The sequence below is a fragment of the Sitophilus oryzae genome, unplaced genomic scaffold (genome assembly GCF_002938485.1).
Source record: "Sitophilus oryzae breed Bouriz unplaced genomic scaffold, Soryzae_2.0 scaffold_1802_pilon_pilon, whole genome shotgun sequence".
Lineage (NCBI taxonomy): Eukaryota > Metazoa > Arthropoda > Insecta > Coleoptera > Curculionidae > Sitophilus > Sitophilus oryzae.
Window position 1 is genome coordinate 111,805 of NW_022146505.1, and position 21,845 is coordinate 133,649.

General features: G+C 30.1%; 1 protein-coding gene across 1 annotated transcript in view; it reads left to right on the forward strand.

Moving 5' to 3' along the window:
* Nucleotides 1-268: 268 nt before the first annotated feature.
* The window catches only part of LOC115883027, a 54,050-nt gene continuing 32,473 nt past the window's right edge, over nucleotides 269-21,845 (forward strand). The window contains exon 1 of the mRNA XM_030901302.1: nucleotides 269-579. The gene's annotated coding sequence lies outside the window, so the exon portion shown is untranslated. The remainder of the gene's footprint in view (nucleotides 580-21,845) is intronic.

A 21,845-nucleotide genomic window follows, 5' to 3' on the forward strand; every position in this document is an offset into this window, starting at 1 on the left:
AGACATTCTATTTCATAGAAAAAACACTCTTGGGCCTTAAACTTTTTCAATTTAATACAGTCTAATTGACGCACAGGTATAAATAACATTGCGAGACAACAAAGCCCAGTCCTCTGCCGCCATTCGCTACAATTCGAAATCCTATAACAAAGATCTCCCCTATACCTTCCACATTTCGATTTAATGCAGTTTAATTGACGGGCAGGTATACAGGCCCAAGACGACAAAGAGACTTCGACGGGGCCACTCCACGTCCCCGAAACAACAGTGTAAAGTTGGAAAGCTCTCTAGGCGGACACGCGGGACTTGGCAACGCGGCATTACTCATACGTTGCGCGCTCGGTATCAAGCTTCGTATCAAGCAAGGACACACGTGGTGGCCGTCGACCACAAGCTGAATAGGCGGAAACAGCTGGGAACACTACGGTTTTCACTCTGGACGCGCTCGCAGTGTTGCACTCTTTCGTCAATTAGTGTTGGAAAGCTGTATTAAACAGGAAATATTCGGAACTGTTTGTTACATAGTTGTCGAATTTTCGATCGGTGACATACTTTATTGTGTTCTTGGCGATTCTAGAGGTAAGTGATGTTGTTGTTTTTTCATTTATGTTGGTTTGTGGCCATTTAAATTTAAGCCTGTGTTGTCGTTTGGGTCGGTGACTTCAGAAATCATGAATGAAACTTCGAATTTTTATGTTTACTTATTTTTCGGAAGTGTGAAGTTAATTTTCTAGTTTTTTTTACCGAATATTACATTAAGCTTTGTATCTATTAATTTATAATAATTGTATCAGTTGATATGTAATTACTTTTAAACAACGATTTTTTTCCTAATTGAGAACTTAAAATTATGATTTTAACCAGTTGTTTTATCTATTTAAGTATTATTTTATATGTGTATCAGTCGAAATCATAATGTTTATGATTTTGAATTATTCATAATTTTTAAATATATGAAACTCTTTTATTTATGCATATTTAACTATTTTTGATATTTGAAAAAATAAAAAATACGGCTTCAAAAAAATAAATACAGTATAGCAGTATTTAGAACAGTACTATAGAAAGTTAAACATATAATTATTAAAGTACTATTGGTACTCGTGTAACTGGATAAGTTTATTTGAAAATTTATGAATTGAAATGTGTGACAATTTGAAACTTTTAAAAAAATCGCGACTTGAAAAGAAATCATATACTATGAGAGTACTATAACATCAGCGTTATACCTACAATATGATCGAAAAAAAGGCGTCAGCAATGGCTATGAAATGAAGATCGCTGTCATTTTATATGCAAAATTATATTATGGGGAATGTCATCGATCGTCATTTCCAATTGGACGCCGTTTTTTTTTCGATCATACGGTAGAATAGAAATATAAGTACTGAGGTACTTTCTATACTCTTGTAATAGGATATGTTTGAAATTTCACAATTAGAAGGAGCCAAAAATTGAAACATTTAAAGTAATCAGGATGCTATATTGTTAAACAATTTTAATATTATGTTGAGTAAAAAAACAAAAATATTTATAATATAATAAGTAAGTCTTCTAAATTTTAAATGTATTTTTTTTATTTCGCGAAAAAATTCAAGCAAGCAATTCAGTAAATTCAGTTTATTAATTTAGATCAGTTGAAGATCTGCTTTTATTTTGTTATATCTTTTATTTAGTACTCGCTCATACTACTTAATATAGGTATACTAAATATAAATTAGAACATAATTTTAGGCTGGAAAAAGCTATTTTTTCTTTAATTCATAAACGTTTTATTAGTTGTTACAGTCCAGTTTTTGTTTTGTTAAAGTTTTTTTAGTTATTTATAATTTTCTCCCAGATATATCAAAATATATTGTATTTAAATGTGAATTAATTGGAATTCGAATTTACCAATTTTCAAGAACACACCATTCAGAAAGTATTATTAAATTGTTGCGTTTCTTTTAATTTAAAGAAATATAGCTTCTAAGTAACTATCCCATACTATAGCACACGATCGCACGCTGCATTTAAATGTTGTTTTTAACATTTCCTTTTTATTACCTTTTGTGTTTTCGCTACCGTCATTTTTATCGAGTTTTTAATTGTAAAAACTCTAGTCTAAAAACCAGTCGAACATATCAGCTGTTTGTATTGTTATTCAACCAGACAGGTTTCTGGGCGAAAAGAATTCTAATCAAGCTAAGAGCGCTCGTTGAAAGTTCTGAAAAATTCAAACACACCTCCAAACGAGCGGGGCGACGTTGCCAAGCGTGTATAGCTTCATTTTTTGTAATCTGTCGCTTCGGTTCTGAGAAATCTACGCCCTAATTTTGTTTAATTTGCACTCATGGCTCGCGATCATTTAACTGTCATTAATTTCGATTAGCATTAACTGGTTTGTTTGTCGAGAGGACGAGCATTGCCGTTGGCAATGTTCCCCGCTTTTCAGACAGATTGTTTTTGCGCATTTTGCATGTTGGAGTAGTTTTCCGGTGATATTTTAAAATATACGGCTTTGTGGTTTGTTTAAATCTAAGTGGGGGCATCACTTAAAATATTTGAAAACAAATCGGTAAAATTGGGTAGTAAATAAAGTTGTCAAAACAATATTAACATAAACATACTCAAAATATAGATTTTGTCATCTCAGATAATTGTTGGAAAATAACCGCTTTAGTTACATCTTATATAGTACAACCTCCACTGTGGAAAAAGTACAAAACATCCTGTGGAAAAAATGGAACGGGCATTTTAGATAAAAAACACTTTCCAGTAACCAAATTTTTTAATTATCCCATTATCTCTACCATTTTATAAGCTACACATTTTTAAATAAAGTACTGATATTTTTATAATCTTGAATTTGTTGAAATTGGAGCTTTCAATGCCCACCGTTATATTGAGGATGTCCTCCAAGAAGTTGTCGTTCCATTTGCTCCTTTCATTGGAAATCACTTTATACTGATGCATGATAGTGCCAGGCCCTACGTTGCGCGGGGTAACGAGTTAGGTGTACGAGTAGTTAACGAGTACCTGGATGAGGTTGGACTACGAAGATTGGAATGGCCTCCTTGTAGTCCTGACCTCAATCCAATCGAAGATTTGTAAAATGAACTTAAAACGTCGTCGTCCTATTCCACCACAAACCCTTTACAAGAGATATGGCTCGCATTAACGGAGTCTCCTCCGTTAGTGCTAGCGTTAGCTCTTTTAAAGGGTTTGGTTGAAATCAAGCTATAGATCAAGAGCCACTACGATCAGGAATAACTGTCTTGAGAGGTGGATATACACGCTACTAAAATTTTGTTTTTGTCAATAAAAGAATCTCTGAAATCAATGCTTTAGAGAAATACTTTACAAAAAATGACATGTTAGGAATACATCTAAGATTACAGCAAAGTGTTTTTCATCCAAAATGCTCGTCTCATGTTTTTCTTAGGGTGTTTTGAATTTATTGCAAAAAACAACGTTTTGATTTACCCCTGTATAAACCCACCTAACCGAAGAATATAAGCCATTAAAATAATAAAAAATAATCTATACTAATATATAAAATCCTTAAGTGACTGACATACTGATTAATCACGATCCTGCTCAAACCACTCAACGTAAGAAGCTTAATTTTGGCATACAGGTTGATTCTACAGGGTGTAGAGGTTCGATAAGAAGGGATTTTTCGAAATTCCAGTTTCAAAAGGGTGAAACCACCCCTCAAATATTACAATATTTTTTATTTAAAAAACGGTCAAGTTCCCGAAAAAAACGCTTAAACACGTATATTTTATTTTTTTTTACATATTTTAAGATTTTTTAAAAATGTATACAGGGTGTTTTGAAAAATCTGGTCATTGATTAATCAAGATCCTGCTTAAAGCGCTTGACGTAAAAAACTGATTTTTGGAAAACAGATTGACTTTAGGGTGTAGAGGTTCGATAAGAAGGGATTTTTCGAAACTCGAATTCTAAGGGGGATAGTTAAATATTTTTTATTTAAAAACCGGTGAGTTTTTCGGAAAAACTCTTAAACACGTATATTTTATTTTGTTCTTTTACATATTTTAAGATTTTTTATAAATTTATACAGGGTGTTTCATAAAATATGACCATTGAGTAATCACGATTCTGCTTAAACTGCTTGACGTTTAAAGCTGATTTTTGGCAAACGGATTGACTGTGGGGTGTAGAGGTTCGACAAGGAGGGGTTTCTCGAATCTCAAATTCCAAGAGGGTGAAAACGCCCCTCAAATATTACAATATTTGTTATTTAAAAAACGGTTAGCCTTTCGGGAAAACGCTTGGACAAGCTTAATTTATTTGGTTTTTTTACATATTTTGAAATTTTTAAATTGGGTAATTTCTTAACCACGATTCTGCTTAAACTGCTTGACGTAAAAAGCTTATTTTTGGCAAACGGATTTTTTGAAAAGTCAAATTCCAACAAGATGAAACTATCCTTCAAATATTACCAAGTTATATAATAATATCGCTATATTGTTTTTTCTCATGCTGACATAAATGTGAGAAAATTTTATCCAGTTTGTATGTTAATGGAAATTCTTGCTTTGCTTTATCATCACCACTACAAATGATTAATTCTACGCGAACGAAGTCGCTGGTATACGCTAGTGCCAATATATTTATCTTCACACTAATACCATAATAATAAAAATCGGATTACAAAATAAAAAGTTATAAAACATCAAACTTGTCAAATTTTTAGGGTGGCGTAATTTTGTGCCAGGGAGCATATTTTAAAATATTTCAAAAACGGGTTAAATTTAAAATCTAACATTCGAATGCTTGAAAACCTCTGTATATAATATATATTTTGTGGTTTATACAAATAAAAGTGGATATATTGCACCCACTCAAAAATTTCAAAACAAATTGTTATAATTGGATAGCAAATAAAGTCTGTAAAAAACAATATTTAGATAAACAAACTTTAAACTTTATACTTTATTAATAATTTTAGATAATGATCTAGTAAGATAATTTATATGTATTTATTTATTTACTATTTTATAGTTTAAAACTCCATGATCAAACACAATTTGTCAAATTATTATTAATTATTATTATAGACGAAATTCACAAAAATACAGAATATACACTTGACCTGTGAATTAAAATGACAGACACAAATGTCATTGACATAGATCCTCTCGTTGTGCTGACTTTAGTTATCAGTATTTGTGATGTCCCAAACATGATGCAGACATTATAGAAATTCAACTGCTTTTAGAAGAAACTAAAAGTCTTCTATGCATGGACTTAAAATATCTAGGAGAACAAATCACAGTTCATATGAATTCTTCTGATTTATATCAACTTTATTTATTTTAATATTTTTTAAGAATTTCTGGTTTGGACTAGTGTATACCAGAATTAAAATAAATTATGTAAATATGCAAATCTTTAAGTTTATTTTAAATTTTATTTGGCAAACTAAATGGTAGGTATGCAGAGACGTTGAGAGTGAGTTAGTTTTTAAAATTGATCTTTACAAATATGACAACAAACAATTAATTATATTCTTTGTTTAGTGATGGGTCTGCTGTCTGTTAGTTTAGTTTAAAGTTTTTTTTGTCAAAAGTTATTTCTTGACGTAATGACTAGCCATTCTCTGAGGAATCGCTAAAGACAGGTTTCTAAATATAGAAGTTACTGAAATACAAAGTCTACCTAATAAAATAAAAAAAAAGATTTTATATGGCAATAAAATACGGTGAACACTTGATATATTACTATAATCGAAAGCGATATTATAGAATCTGTAGGATTAACATTTCATTTCCTGCTTTACTCTATGCCTATATATCACCGAAGTTCTTAACAAAGACCATGCTGCTGATTGTTTGATTTATTTTAACTCTTTCTGTTAAAAGTTAAAGTTTCAAAATATAAGATATCAATAGTTTCTAAAATATTGAATGATAGTTTTGTCAGGGAACTATATTTTTTATTTCTTACTGAATTAATATAAGCTTATATACCGTCTTGGTTACTTTAACCATAAATAGAGTAATCACTCCCTTGGGATGTTATTAACGGGAATTAAGATGCCACAATTCCCTCTACCTTTTATAGGTAACAACCATGAAATAAAATTATATATGTACTGATTTCTTTCGAAAATCGACAACTATGAAGCTATGAACCCTTCCCGGACACAAACGGTACATTGTGAAACAGGAAATTGTAGAGAGAAACAAGCCCGATAACATAGGATACAACATTTTAATGAACAGTGCTTTCCATAAAATCAATAAAATGAAAAATATACGAAATAATATACATGTACTGATTTCTTTCGAAAATCGACAATTATGAAACTCTAAACCCTTCCTGGACACAAATGGTATATTGTGAAACAGGAAATTGTAGAGAGAAATAAGCCCGATAACATAGGATGCAACATTTTAATGAACAGTGCTTTCCATAAAATCAATAAAATGAAAAATATACGAAATAATTTACATGTACTGATTTCTTTCGAAAATCGACAACTATAAAACTATGATCCCTTCCCGGACACAAACGGCACATTGTGAAACAGGAAATTGTAGAGAGTAACAAGGCCTATAACATAGGATACAACATTTTAATGAACAGTGCTTTCCACAAAACCAATAAAATGAAAAATATACGAAATAATATACATGTACTGATTTCTTTCCAAAATCGAAAACTATGAAACTATGATCCCTTCCCGGACAGAAACTGTACATTGTGAGACAGGAAATTGTAGAGAGAAACAAGCCCGATAATATAGGATACACATCTCTAATAATTTATTTACATCATTAATATTACATATATAATAAATTTACAAAAGAACATTCGAGAAAAAAGAGAATTTCATCGATATCCCCTGGTACAATATTTTTCTGTCCCAACCACTAAGGGCATTTTTTATATTCCTTTTGGTAAATGGATCCTCTTTTATATGGAAGCTTATCGTACTTCTTCGGTTTTTTAAATATTTCGTCTATTTTAATGGAAACGTATTCGAACGTGTGCCGAATTCGTGCGAAAGGCGTTTCTTTGCCAAAAAATTGTACTCGATTGATACCAACCATCAATTTATAAACAAGACATTTATTCAATAGTAACCTGGCAACAAAGTTCCTACCTGCATCGGCAGTGTTAATAAAAATATACCGGAAGATTAATAAATGCAACATATGTGTCGTTTTAAGATGGAACAAAAATAGTATACTAAATTCAGTATAGGTCTAGTGCATTTTTGAATGATATTTCTATGCCCCTGCTGTGACGTTCTTTTTTCCTCACTTCGGTAATGCCTTAATTTTAATTTAGAAAAATATTCAACTATATTATTACTTAATTATAAGCTGTAGACTTGTGAATTATACAAACGTGAACAAAGTTATAAAGAATATAATAAAGAAAACCGGTAATGTTGATTTTTAATTATAATTTCAAATCGAGGAACAGTGACTCGCATTGTTAACAATACCACAAAATAATGCTTATCTTACACTGTTATTACAAAATAGATGTAATACTTTAACACAAATTTAGTTCCTTAAACAATAATTACATGCTCCTATAATTATTTTATCATCATATTTAATAATTTACATTGCATAAAATTACTGTTGTTGTAATTATATTAAAAGTGTTTACATAACACGTACGTGCATATTCCTATTTTTATTGTTATAAAGACTAAATAAATGGAATAAGATTATCCCGGGAAATACTTCTTGTTCAATAAGTAACAGGAAGTCTTTATGAGCCTGTTATTAACAGACTGATTAAGCAATTATACATAACAGCCTGATAATCAATTTAATTTTTTTTCTGAGTCATTTATTATTAGTGGCCTTAATTATTTTTTAGCATTTCTTTAATTTGTAAAGTGTTTTTTGCATTATATTTTAAACTATCTGATGATTTATTACATATTAACTACAAATCATTTATTCAAACTGTAATTTGAAAAAGTGGAGGGCAAACATTGACTGTTAAAATTATGATATACATCTTAGATGCGTCATTTTATAAACTGGTATTTGTGTTGTCTTTAATACCTTTATTACTGTAAATATCATCGATTCATAAAAAATACAATAATCTAACACGAGATCTAAGTATGATCAAGATCAAGATCAAGCAGGCCTTGAAGGATGGATTATTATCAGAAATTGCATTAGGGGGGATTACTTAAATGAAACTAGAACAAGGAAGATATTGTGCTAAGTGGCCTTTTTTACAAGAAAAAAGAATTTAGTAAATATTATTTGGGCTGTCGAAAATGCAAAATTTCTACTAGTAAGTACATACAGTTTTTTTACAAATTTTTACTAGGATTTATATACAGGGTGGTCCGAATTGTATTCCGGAAATTACGCCAGCATTCTGCAGATAAAAATAAGTAAAAAATTCGTATAAATGTACGTGCTAAAATGCTTAGTTTCGGAGATACAGGGTGTAGAAGTTGCATTTTTATTTTTTTACAAATAATTTATGGATTGACGTTACAATAGTTGGATGAAAATTGGTGTCTCGGAGTTTTTTGACACGATAAATTTGATTTTGGTGCCAATATGACACCGATTTGCAGGGAGCGCCACCTACATGCGTTTTAACTGTTTTGAAGAGTAATAACTTTTCGTCCGTACCTGTATAAAACTACTGAGTGCAAAAATTTACATTTCCGTGACTTTTTGCGTAAAAAATGTCTTTTGGTAAAAATCGCTACGAGCAACCGTTCTCAAGATATTTACAATGGAAATGGTCAATACATGTCATTATTGACAAAAATAAACACGTTGAGTAGATAGACTAAAAAAATAAATTTGAGAAATTTTTATTTTTTTTAAATTAATCATAATTTTTTCCGCGAAAAAATGAAGATAAAACAGTTTATGTTGAATTTTTGACACAAAACATTTCAAAATTGTGATTTCAGTGTAATAACTAACTATTTAGTCAACATGTTTAATTTATACTTTCGATTCCAAATATCCCGAAAACCATTACTCGTAACGATTTTTACCAAGACACCTTTCCTACGTAGAAAACGTCGTAAATGTATATTCTTTTACTCAGTAGTTTTATACAGGTACGGACGAAAAGTTATTACTCTTTAAACCAGTAAATAATATGTAAGTGGCGCTCTTTACAAGTAGGAGTAATATTGACATCAAAATCTAATTTCTCATGTCAAAAAACTCCCAGACACCAATTTTCATCCAAATATTGACGTTACTTCAGGAATTGTTTGGACAAAATCGAAATAAAATAAAACTTCTACACCCTGTATCTCCGAAACGAAGCATTTTAGGACATACATTTATACGAACCTTTTTCTTTATTTTTATCTCCAGAACATGCTGACGAAGTTTCCGGAATACAATTCGGACCACCCTGTATATTAGGGTGGTGAGGGTAGTTTTCACCCTTCTCGTATAAGTTCATGGAATATTTTTATGGATAAAAAATTAATAAAATACAAAGAAAATCAAAAATAAGTATTTAAAATGATTATTTTTCTTCATCTGTTATTCTGTTACTTATAAGCTAAACTCTGTTGACCCAAAAAGGACAACTTTATGTATAAACTAACTAGTTTTTATTTAGCCTAGTTTAGTTTTAGTTGGAGCACTAAGACTAAGTTTAACTAGGTCTAAATATAACTAACTTTTTTTTAAACCCAGAAGCGCAAAAATTGATTCAATAAATTCAAAAATTATATAAATATAATTCAAATTAAATTAGTATAACATTAAAGTGACATTAATTTAATTATAGTTAATTATATTGTAATTAAAATATTATACAGATCTGTTAATGAATTATCTGTTTAAGTAAATGAATTAAATCAGCTTTCTTCGAGTATTTTTTTAAACAAATTATATTAATACGTATTACGAAAGTTTTACTATCATCATCATTATCATTTTCAGCTTATTCAGTCATTTCCAATTATGGTGTGGCCTCCGTCACATATTTAGATACTCTTTTTGTAGTAGCCCATTGCTGTCTATTGTTGGCTGTGCGGGCCCAAGTTATACCTGCTAATTTCCTAATATCATGGTCCCATCTCAAGTTTGGTCTTCTTCTAGGTCTCTTAATTCCTCGTGGACACCATGCTGTATTTTTTGTCATCTTGCCAGGTATCTACCTTGCCCATTGCCACTTGAGGGATTTGATTCCGTGGATGACATCTATTAGGTACCTAGGTGTTTTGTCATATCCACTCTATTCTTTTACGGTCTTTTTTGGTTATTCTCATCATATTTCATTCCATTTAGCGTTGTGCGACCTGCAGTTTCCTTATAATGTCCGTTTTAAGTGTCCAGGTTTCGCAAGCATAAGTCATGACTGGTAGTATATATTGGTCGAATGTTTTCTTCCTTAGATAAGGTTTCTAGACAAAAGACTTTAGATAAAAATAGAGTTTCACTATATCCTTGTTTATTTATTCTTAATCTCTACAAGAACTATACCTATTGTGATAATAAAACAAACAATATTCTAGGTGTAATTTTATAAATAAATATTAAATCAACATTCATATGTTTCGTATTAGCCTGTGATTATCGCAGATTCCTGTCACGCATAATTTAAAATATTAATCTGTTGTGGTTGACTTGCCCATATTATGTATAGTATTTATGATTTTCGGAATGTAAAATACTTCTTTCTATTGTTTTCGTTAATTTTATAATGTTATTGTTTGCCGTCACTCAATCATTCTGGGAATGATTTTCAAAATATGATATTTTTGATAGATGATTCGGGAATTTTATTGATCAAAATTTATTGGGATGATAAAGAATAATTAATCTTTTGTTGTTTCCTTCTTGCATTCTTTCTTTTTATCTTTAGTGATAAATTGGAAATTGGTTTATTATTTCTGTGTAATAAGGTACTATGTAAATCATAAATATGTTTTTCTATACGATTCTCTACTGTTATAAGAAAATATAATTCAGATTCAGTATACTAGAAACCAATATCTACTTAGAATTACATTAATAATATTACTATTAAGTTTTTATTAAAGCCCTTGTAATATTATACTCTCCAGTGATGACGTAAAAGTGACGTTGTTAAAGCTGAGGCCTTTGTTTTCGAGAAGGTATTGATCGGAACAGCTCCTCCAAAGCCTACTCTTTAGAAATTAAGTGGATCGACTTCAGATCCGTGTTACATAAACGAGATCTTACTAGCCTTGACTTATGTACTGCCATAAGGTAAAATAATGACAAGAAGGATTTCTAGCTCGTATAGCAGATTAAAGGCAAACAAATTTGCATTGGTTTTTGCTCATTGCCACTTAAAATGTTATTTGGTTCAAGAAGGATTCTTGAATATTTTATTTCTCTTATTATAATATTAATATTAACTAAATTGAACATTTATTTGTATTTAAATTGTACATAAGTTTTAAACAAATTCAAAAATTTTCAATACTACCTATATTCTTAAATATTTATAACAAATAGTTGTTTACAATATTCTAAATTCTATGAGTATGTATTAGAGTATCTCTAAAAATAAAGACAAGTAATATTTCATTTGAGCATTAGCTGCTGTCTATCAGTTTTAAACAAAACGTTTGAAGTCATATGCAGTGTCAAATTTCGTATAAACCTTTTTTAAGTAGGTTATTCGCTAAAAATAAATGACACAATTAATTTATTAATAGTAGATTACCCTAAAACATTACATACTACAAAAATTAATTTTGAATTTGCAAAATACTTCAGAATTTAAATAAATGTATATATAATTTGAATTGAGTATAAAGATCAAAGCTATAACTATTAAATAGGTTTGTATCGTACCTAATACATAAAAAGTACATTGACATAAAACAACAAAGACAACTTTACTTGCATAGTGATTTATACAGTTAAAAATGAACAGTGCTTTCCATGAAATCAATAAAATATAAAATATATGAAATAATATACGTGTACTGATTTCTTTCGAAAATCGACAACTATGAAACTATGATACCCTCCCCGACACAAACGGTACATTGTGAGACAGGAAATTGTAGAGAGAAACAAGCCCTATAACATAAGAACAGTTTTTTTTCCATCAGTGCTACGAAAATGGGACACTCTGTACGTATATAGAAATCTACTAGAGATGCAATAATTACTAAACCTTTTACATGATTACTTGAGGTTTGGACCACAGAGTTTGGACGATATATTTTGGCTCAAACACAAACGTTCATCGTGCCAGATGACCGATGTAACTAACCTCTATATCAAACCAATTTTAACCTGTGACGCCGGTATGTCTACGAAATTATATTCATATTATTTCTTAGTCAGAAGTAAAATTTACGGAATTATTATTTAGATATGAACGGTTTCTCAGCATTGTAATTCAGTCAGATATAACTGGTTTGATATTACGTACAAAAATAAATTGTAATAAGTGTAGTGTTGTGTGAAAATGCCAAGTCAGTATTATGAAATATTAATTACGTATAAGGTAACTTTTTGCACTAATCAGAGACGATGTAAAAGGCATTAGTAAATTAATTTAAGAGTATTATTTTTGACGTAATAATAATATTACCGTAAATAATTGAAGGTAAAATGTGGACTGAACGAATGAAGTAAGGGAAATGAATTGCCAAAGAATAAAATAATTATTATTTAAATAGTAAATATACAGGGTGGTCCAATAAGGGACATCGGCTGTAATTCAGGAACTTAGTCTGTAAATTAATTTCAAGTTCGAAAATTGACCGCCAGGGGGAGTGGATATTTTAGAGTGTATGGGAGGGCAGAAAATAATCACTGCTACTTTATAGATCCATAGCCTCTATAGTCTCAGGGATTTGACAAAAATCAGTACCTGAGACGGTTTTACGGAGATTATTTCTCCATATCCGATATCAGTAGTACCAAAGTTTATGGTATGAATGATTGTCGTCGCTGCACTCAGTGATAAGGTGTTCTGGTGTTTCCCAATTTTCCCCACAGAATCTGCATTCATCGTTGTTTCTGAGCTTCAATCTGCTGGGGTGTTCGTTGAAGAGTCCTGTTAAAAACCCCGTGACAATTCGAAGATTCTTCTTTCTCAGCCTGGTTCCATCCAGTGTTGGATATAGGCCTCTTCTAGGTTTTTCCATGCTTCGCGATATCTAGCCAATCTTATCCATTGTCTTCCCGCCACTGCCCTGGCGTCATCGACCCATCTCTTTTTTGGTCGGCCCACACTTCTTGTTGTTCCCCTAGGTCTCCATAGGATTACTTTTTGGGTCCATCGGTCTGGATCCTGTCTTGCCACATGTCCTATCCATTGCCACTTCAGACTTGCCACTCTTTTGCCACGACATCTATTAATTTTGTTTTTTGACGTATGTGGGTATTCCGTATTTTTTCCCTAATGGTGACTCCCAACATGATTCTTTCCATGGCTATTTGTGCTACTCGTAGTTGTTCTGCTGTTTTTCGAGTAATTGCCATAGTCTCTAAGCCATACGTAAGCGCAGGTAGAATGCAGCTGTCGTAAGCCTTTTTCTTTAGGTTCATGGGCACCTTTTTATCCTTGAAAATATCGCTCATATTTCCAAATGCTACCCATGCCAAATTGATCTTGCGTTTGATCTCCGTATTTTGGTTTTCCTTGCCCAGCTTGATTTTATGACCTAAATATATATACTGGTCTACGTTTTCAATAATAACGTTGTCCACGGTAATGTTATGGATATTGTTGCTCATTATCTTGGTCTTCTTCAAGTTCATTTTAAGGCCAATTTTCTGGGATTGGTCATTTAACTCATTTAGCTTCGAAGATTGTGTTTACTTAAATCAAGGAAAATCTTTGATTTTTCTCGGTCGTAAATCCTGAGAAATTTCCTCTTGTGTCTTAGACTGTTGGAGCATTCCCACTCCAGGTTACAGATAGAGCCTTCCAGCTTCTTCAGTTCTTCTTTGAGTTGGTTACCACTTGGGAAGCAGAACGGTTCTGGTCCAGTTAGTGGAGTTTTTCTTTTAGTGGGAGTAATAATAATACAAAATTTAAAATACTAATTTTCTCTTAAACTTTCCAAATTGAGATATAGGTATGTTGAAAATATAAGCATATAAGTACCGTCTGATCGAAAAAAACGGCGTCCAGTTGGCTTAGAAATGACGACCGATGACATTTCCCATATAATTTTACATATAACACGACAGCGATCTTCATTTCATAGTAATCGCTAACGCCGTTTTTATTCGATCATACGGTATTTCTTAACATTACAAAAGTCCCAACCGAACAAAAACCTACTTATTCGATTTCATTTAGCATGTCCTTATGATATAAAACAACTTTTACGATACTATTATTTTAAAGTATATTAGTATATTTTTTTAATCTATTGTTATTTTAGCTTATTACACACTTAAGTTTGTTTACAATATTTAGCGATCCTTATTCTAAAAGTTTGGCTATAAAATTTGAATATAAATGAGGATTTTAGCGAGATACATAATTTAAATTTGTAATTTATAGAAAATGGTATAAATATGTAAATATTAGTGCTTGCTGAGGATTTTTATTTAAATCGTTTAGTACGTCGTAGAATTACAATAAAATTTAAAACAATTTTCTGACTACATTAATGCATATAATAATGGTTTTAGAATAAATCAATCATTTTATTTATTTGTGTATCTAGATGAGATCACTAATCTTTGACAAAAGAGATTAACCTTAATATAAATTATAAACAACATAATAAATAAAAAGTTAACCCAATTTCAATTACCTTAAAATTTCACAATGTTTAGAAATTTCGCAATGAAGAAATGTATGATACAAATTTTCTCCTTCATCTAAACAATTTTAATTTTAATATAAACACGAGAAAGAGTTTAAAATGTTTAACTAAAATATTTCTAGATATATATTTATAGATATTAAATTCTATAGATCATGTTCAATACCCGGATCTTCTGCATACATTCTGATCAAGAGCATACAACTCTCCACAGATCTTCGTATTACCTGAGGTTTTTTGAATTATCATTTCAACGTTTCACACTGATCTATACCGAATGTTTTTCAAAAGTGGATCACCTCTATCACTTTCTATTTTTTGAAAAAAAAAACGAAATTTGGTATGTTAGTAATATGACATAAATCGGGATTGACCGATGTATTCAATTATTTTCGGTCACTTTCTGATTCACCGGAAATGAATACAACTTTTGTTTTTAAATTGTACCATCGGTATTTTTTACTTTATATGATAGAAAATGACATTCTGGACAGAACTAATACATATCATATATCAAGTTTTGACATTTTTAATTTAAAAAAATTGAATCTTAAATTTAAATCTAGAGTATCATGGCTGTGTTAAAACCATTAATTTTTAATCAAGGAGCTTTGGAAAAATAAATTTGATCGTCTAATGTTTTTGTGTCTTTTTGTGTTTCTCATTAGCATATTTGAAACATTTTTTACGAATAATTTTGTACCACATACTTGGTATTTCGAGTCAAATTGTCGTTACATTTATTGTTGTGGCACTCTAGATGGAAATTTAAAACGCCATCTTTTTTAATTAAGAATATCAAGTTGACAAAGTTGACATAAATATGACAAAGTTGATATAAATTAATCATCAAATAAAGTAAAAAAATACCGGGGGTACCATTTAAAAATCAAAAGATGTAGTCATTTTCGGTCAAACAGGAAGTGAAAGGAACTCTTACATGTACTAATATATCAAACCTGTTTTTTTATCTGAAAAAATATAACAGTTATAGGGTGACTACTTTCGAAAAACACCCGGTATTTTATACAAAACATTTTTAAAATAGCCATCATTAACCACTTTTTTTCGCACATACTTATATATTTTTATTGTATTTGAAACTTTTTATTGTATTTAGTTTTTCTCTTTGAAAAAGTGTTTTTATCGAAAAATATATTAGTACTCCATATTTTCGATTTTTTTTTATAAAACTATGACCTCGTTGTACTGCCAAAATGTTAATAACCTACATTAGCTCTAGGCTGTGAAATTAAAAAGCGAAAAAAAATTGCAAATTACGATTTGTTACTATGGGTACTACTACTCAACGTTGAGCAAGGTTGATGAATGACCTACATTCATTATTTATACTCGAAAATTTCTAATTTGACGTAGTTTTTCGTGCATTTATTTTCTACAGTATTTCTGAGACATATAATAGTATAATTTGGACATTTAAAGATGTTCGTATACCTAGTGATTACCCAGTAATTGTTTTTCTTTCAAATAATATTGTATTGTATTGTTTCATGGTACAAGAGACAACGTTTATCGCCAAATATATTTGTCACACACAGTATAAAGATTTTTCATTCAAATATCATTTGTTTTAGATATGAAATGAGTATAGTTGTATTTAAATCACGTTCTCAAATAAAGGAAATATGATAATTAAATATTCGCAGCTAGAATTTCCTGCGTAGACGAAATTGGATTTTGAACTTTGCAGAGATCGTCATTATGTCATTGTTTTTAATATACAGTTTGAATTTGAATGTCTTTGGCATAAGCAGAGAAAAATCTCAAATACATATCGAATGAGTAAAAAAAAAGGCGTCGAAGACGGCTGAGGAATGACAATCGATGATAATTTTGGCGAGGTCAAGTCCTAAACGTTATTACTTGGCCTGTACTCTTCTTTATTGAATGGTTCTTATTGCCAGTTGGCCTTAAGAAGGTTGTAATTTATTTTTTATTGAGTAAAAATGAATTTGAAATGGTGTAATTTAAAATTCGAAAAAAGTAATTTTTTTGGAATAGATTTGTATGTCTAAAAAAATTCTATCTTTTTTTAATTTTTGTCACTAATGTTGATTTTTAGCAAGTTTTATGTCAATTTTTAGTAAATGACGTCTAGAGATTTACCTCGCTAAAATTATTATGGATTGTCATTCCTGAACCGTCTTTGACGGTTTCACCGGAAATGACTACAACTTTTAATTTTTAAATGGCACCCTCGATATTTTTTTTACTTTATTCGATAGAAAATATCACTCTGAATAGAATGACATATCATATGTCAACTTTTGACATTTTCGCATACGGTTTATTTGAAATTATAACTTGCGGTTCATAACGAAAATTTGACTCGAAATACCAAGTGTGTGGTATCAAATTATTCGTAAAAAAGTGCCTTTTCTAAATATTATGCTAATGAGCCACCCTCGTTCCATTTGAAAAAATTGAGATATGATTAAAAATACGACTTGGGCATCTTTTAACCGGTCAGGACGAGACACTAAAAACATTAGACGATCAAATCTATTTTTCCAAGGTTCCTTGATTAAGAATTAGTGTTTTTAACATAGCCATGGCACTCTAGAATGAAATTTAAAATACGATTTTTTAATAAGCGAGAATGTCAAAAGTTCACATATGGTGGGTTAATTCTATTCAAAATGTCATTTTCTATCGAATAAAGTAAAAAAATATCGGGTGTGCCATTTAAAAATCAAAAATTGTAGTCATTTCCGGTGAAACAGGAAGTAACCAAAAACAATTGAATACGTCAATCAATCCTAATTTATGTCATATACTAAAATACCAAATTTCGTTTTTTTAACTAAAAAAATAAAAAAGTTGTAGGGGTGAGCCACTTTTGAGACACACCCAGTATAGTCTAACATCAAAGCACGGATAACATTGTGTTATATGTGATCAAAGTTTAAAATACCTATTTAAAAGTAAGCATTATTTTGGAAAATTAGTAAATTTGACTTTCTCACAACATTTTTTGTTACAGAGGTCTCAATTACTTTAGGACTATTGATGACTAAATTTTGTGGATCAATGTTGCTTTTCCATTTGCTTTCCAGGCGCTATATACTCGTCTAACAAGCATCATAGATATATTAAGTAAACACGGAGAAGCTAGTCTCCATATGTCTAACCTAGTGACCTATTTTTTCGTACCAATTAGATTATTATTTTACTTATCCACAACAATCTGTTAAAATAACGTATTGATTGAATAAGTTTCGATTAGTAACCATATAAGGCAATCTTAAATTATCTAAAAAGTAATTCCTAATAAGGCATAGATTAAAATATAATAATTTAACTATACCTACCATTTTTTATTTTCACTTTTTTTTGGTCTTGATATCCTTGTTTGAAAGTCAGTATCTATCGTCTGGCAAACAACAATACTGTGAACTGAGTTAATAAGCTTATAAAAATTAATTTACGATTAAATTCAAATGACCTTTTGTGCATCTGGATTATTCCAAGCATTCAGGCGCATTTCGTCCAGATATTTAGACCACAATGCACATTACACGTGCGCTTTACTATATTAATAGAACTCAAATGTTCTCAATAGATTGGACTCGTGCGGAGCATATCCGTTTCAAAAGTAATTAAACAGAAATACATGCAATAAAGAAGATCCTTTGTGTATTAAGTGAATTTCATTATTGAATTAATGTTGCTATTAAAATTTCTACAATTTTTTTTATTATCAAATGTTTTGAAAATATTTTTTCCATACTTAGAGAAGTTGAAGATCAGCAATATACTAGGTGTTTTTTAGCCTGTTTCTTGTAAGAGCCTCCGGAATCAACCCCAGATTTGATTTAGAGTAGATTTATTTTATTGTATTTTATTATTTAAAAACTTCAATCAAAAAATCAAGGTTACAATACAAAACATTAAGGGTGTATTCCGTTGCTTACCTTGGTTATGGTTTTATGTTCCGTATTTATCGGTTTCCTGAAAGTTTTCTTATTACGGAATACGGTTCCTGAAAAATTCAGTTATAACTGTCACCAAACTAACCAGCGCGCGAAGGCTGGTTTTTATGGTTTTGTTTGTCAATCAATGTCATTTATGTGACAGAAATCAAGCAAATATTGGAAGTTCGAGTGAAATTCTCATTTAATTTCTAAAATTTGTAATAATATTTTGTATTTACATCCAAAAACAATGGAGGTAGCCAGTAAAGGTAAATAAATTTCATTAACTAAATAGAATGACTTTTTAAGACCATTTAAACTTATCATGCAGCCATTGTTTATTAAAGTCAGGAACATTTAAAGAAAACATGAACAACAAGACAACAAATATCGTGAATGTTTTGTAAGCTATAAAAATATAAATATTGATTAGATTTGTTTATTTATTATTGATCTATTTTAATGGACCTGCAAATCTTCACTTGAGCTGTCTAAAGGTGCGTATTCATTATCCGAACGAACGAACGAACGAGCGAACGAATGGAATTCGGTATATTTGGACGGTGGACCGAACGCATGCGGTCGTTCGTTTGTTCGTTCGCTGGGCCATCCGTTTCGAGTCGGTACATCAAAGGCGTTCGCAAACGAACGGGTAAGGTGTTTTCGTTTGGTTCTAAAATCCGGTCCCGTCCATACTACTACCGAACGAACGATTGAACATTCGTTCGGATAGTGAATACGCACCTTAACGAGCTTAACAGTTTATTAATAAAGTACTTTTCAATATTAAACTTCATTTCTGAAAAGAAGAAACAAACGTAAAAGCAGAGGACAGGTACATTAAAAATGCATAAAAGATACATTATTTTATAATAGAGGTATTGAAATTTAGAAAACGTCAACATTTGACGTTTCCAGTATTTTACCAAACCGTTCCGTATTCAGGAACCGCTCTTTAGCGTAGTTTACCGGTCTGGTTCGCCTGGTTTTGCAACGGAATACAGCCTAAGGCTTATATAGTCTGTCCAAGGACTCAGGGAAGATATCAACTGACGAAAATCCATAAAAATAAATCATATATATACAGGGTGTTTCAAAACAAATGCGAAAAACTTCAGGGGGTGATTCCTTGTTCAAAATAAAGGGTAGTTTGCTTCATAAACGTTGGGTCAAAAGTCAACCATTAGGGAGATATAGCGGTACAAAAATGGCAGAAAAATAATGTTTTAATTTTTTATCTTGAAAACGAAAAGAGATAGACTAATGAAATTTTATGGAAGCATTACTGTTATGAAAACACACTTTCGGGTAATTTTCTCACTTTTTTTAAAATGAGTGGAAGGGGTTGAAATAAACTACCCCTATTATACTTGTTAACGAAATTTAAAGAAAAATCTTATCAAACACATGCAAAAAAATTAATTTAGATAGTTTAGTTTATTTAGAAACTTTTTTATCTCTTGTGTTTTTTTGATAAAACTCACCGATTTGAAATTAAAAAATAAAATGTAAAGCATTACCCCATGTCAGGACAAAAAACATTTTTATTTTTTAATATGTACTTTTTTATTATTTTGTACTTTCATGAATTAAAATACAGAATTAAAAATTGTCTTGGTAAATAATTTAGTTAATAGTAGTTAGAATAATTATATTAATATATCGTTACATTTTTTAGAAAATGTAACGATATTATTACGAAATAAAACTGTTTGACAGCAGCCTACTAGATTCTTTATCCAAAAATATTTTTTGTCCTGACATGTAATGCTTTACATTTTATTTTTTAATTTCAAATCGGTGAGTTTTACTAAGAAAACACAAGAGATAAAAAGTTTCTAAATATACTAAACTATCTAAATTATTTTTTTTGCATGTGTTTGATAAGATTTTTCTTTAAATTTCGTTAACAAGTATAATAGGGGTAGTTTATTTCAACCCCTTCCACTCATTTTAAAAAAGTGAGAAAATTACCCGAAAGTGTGTTTTCATAACAGTAATGCTTCCATAAAATTTCATTAGTCTATCTCTTTTCGTTTTCAAGATAAAAAATAAAAACCTTGTTGGACAAACTATACTTTTCGTTATTCAGAAAACTGGTAAAATGCTTAATTTCAGAAATTTTAGTCCCGTAACTATATTTACTGACTTAATTACTTTGCATAGGGCAATATTAGAGCTATTAAATACATATAAGGGCAATAATTTCTCTAAAGCTCTTGAGCATTAATGAACGTTGCCATAAATTTGTTAAATTTAATGGATAGAAAATTACTTTATTGCCGATACATTACGAAAAATTACTTTCAATAAAACTACAGAATTATTGGTCATAAAAAATGTTAAAACCCACCATTATAATGTATGTATAAGCTCGTTTCTACTGGTTAAACATAAAGAAAAAAAAAATAATTATGAATAAAGTTTATAATAAGAAACCATAAAAATAACTATACGAACGTATTTTGCTATTATTTTTATGAAAAATGTATGAAACTAAAGTATTTAGTAAAAAAAAATATAGAAAAATTGACGTTACGTATTTTTATGTTTTTTTTATCTAGGTACTTTATATTCACGTATTTCTGAAAATAAAATATGAAGTTAAAGTTCGTCAAAAAAAGCCAAAACAAATTATATGGCAGCCACATGAAATCACAAAATTAGGAAAAAATACTTCATTTGGAACTCTTGATTTAGGATAATTTTGCAGAATTATAATCAGCTATATACCAATTTTATTCAATAAAAGTTGCAGGAAATATGCTTGGCACGTGTTTAATCTAATTTTCAGAATACAAAACATAAACCAAGTTTGAATTCATCTTTTCTAGGTATAGAATAACAAACATAATTTGATATTTTGTTTTATTCGTCAATTTGTATATAGTGTTTTATATACTGTCTAAAAAACAGTTCTGTAATTTATAAAATTAGGAGTTAAACTATAAAACTGTGTTTTTTTTTCAGGTTATTAAATTTAAATTACAAGTTCAAAACACACACTGGCTTACAAGCAATTAATGGCTAAGTTAAAAGTTATTAAAAGTTTTAAATCATAATCTAATTAAGCTTTTTCTAAATCTAATTAGGCATTTTTAATTAATTTTCTTTATTCATTCTGCTATTCATTCGACGATATCTTTTAATGT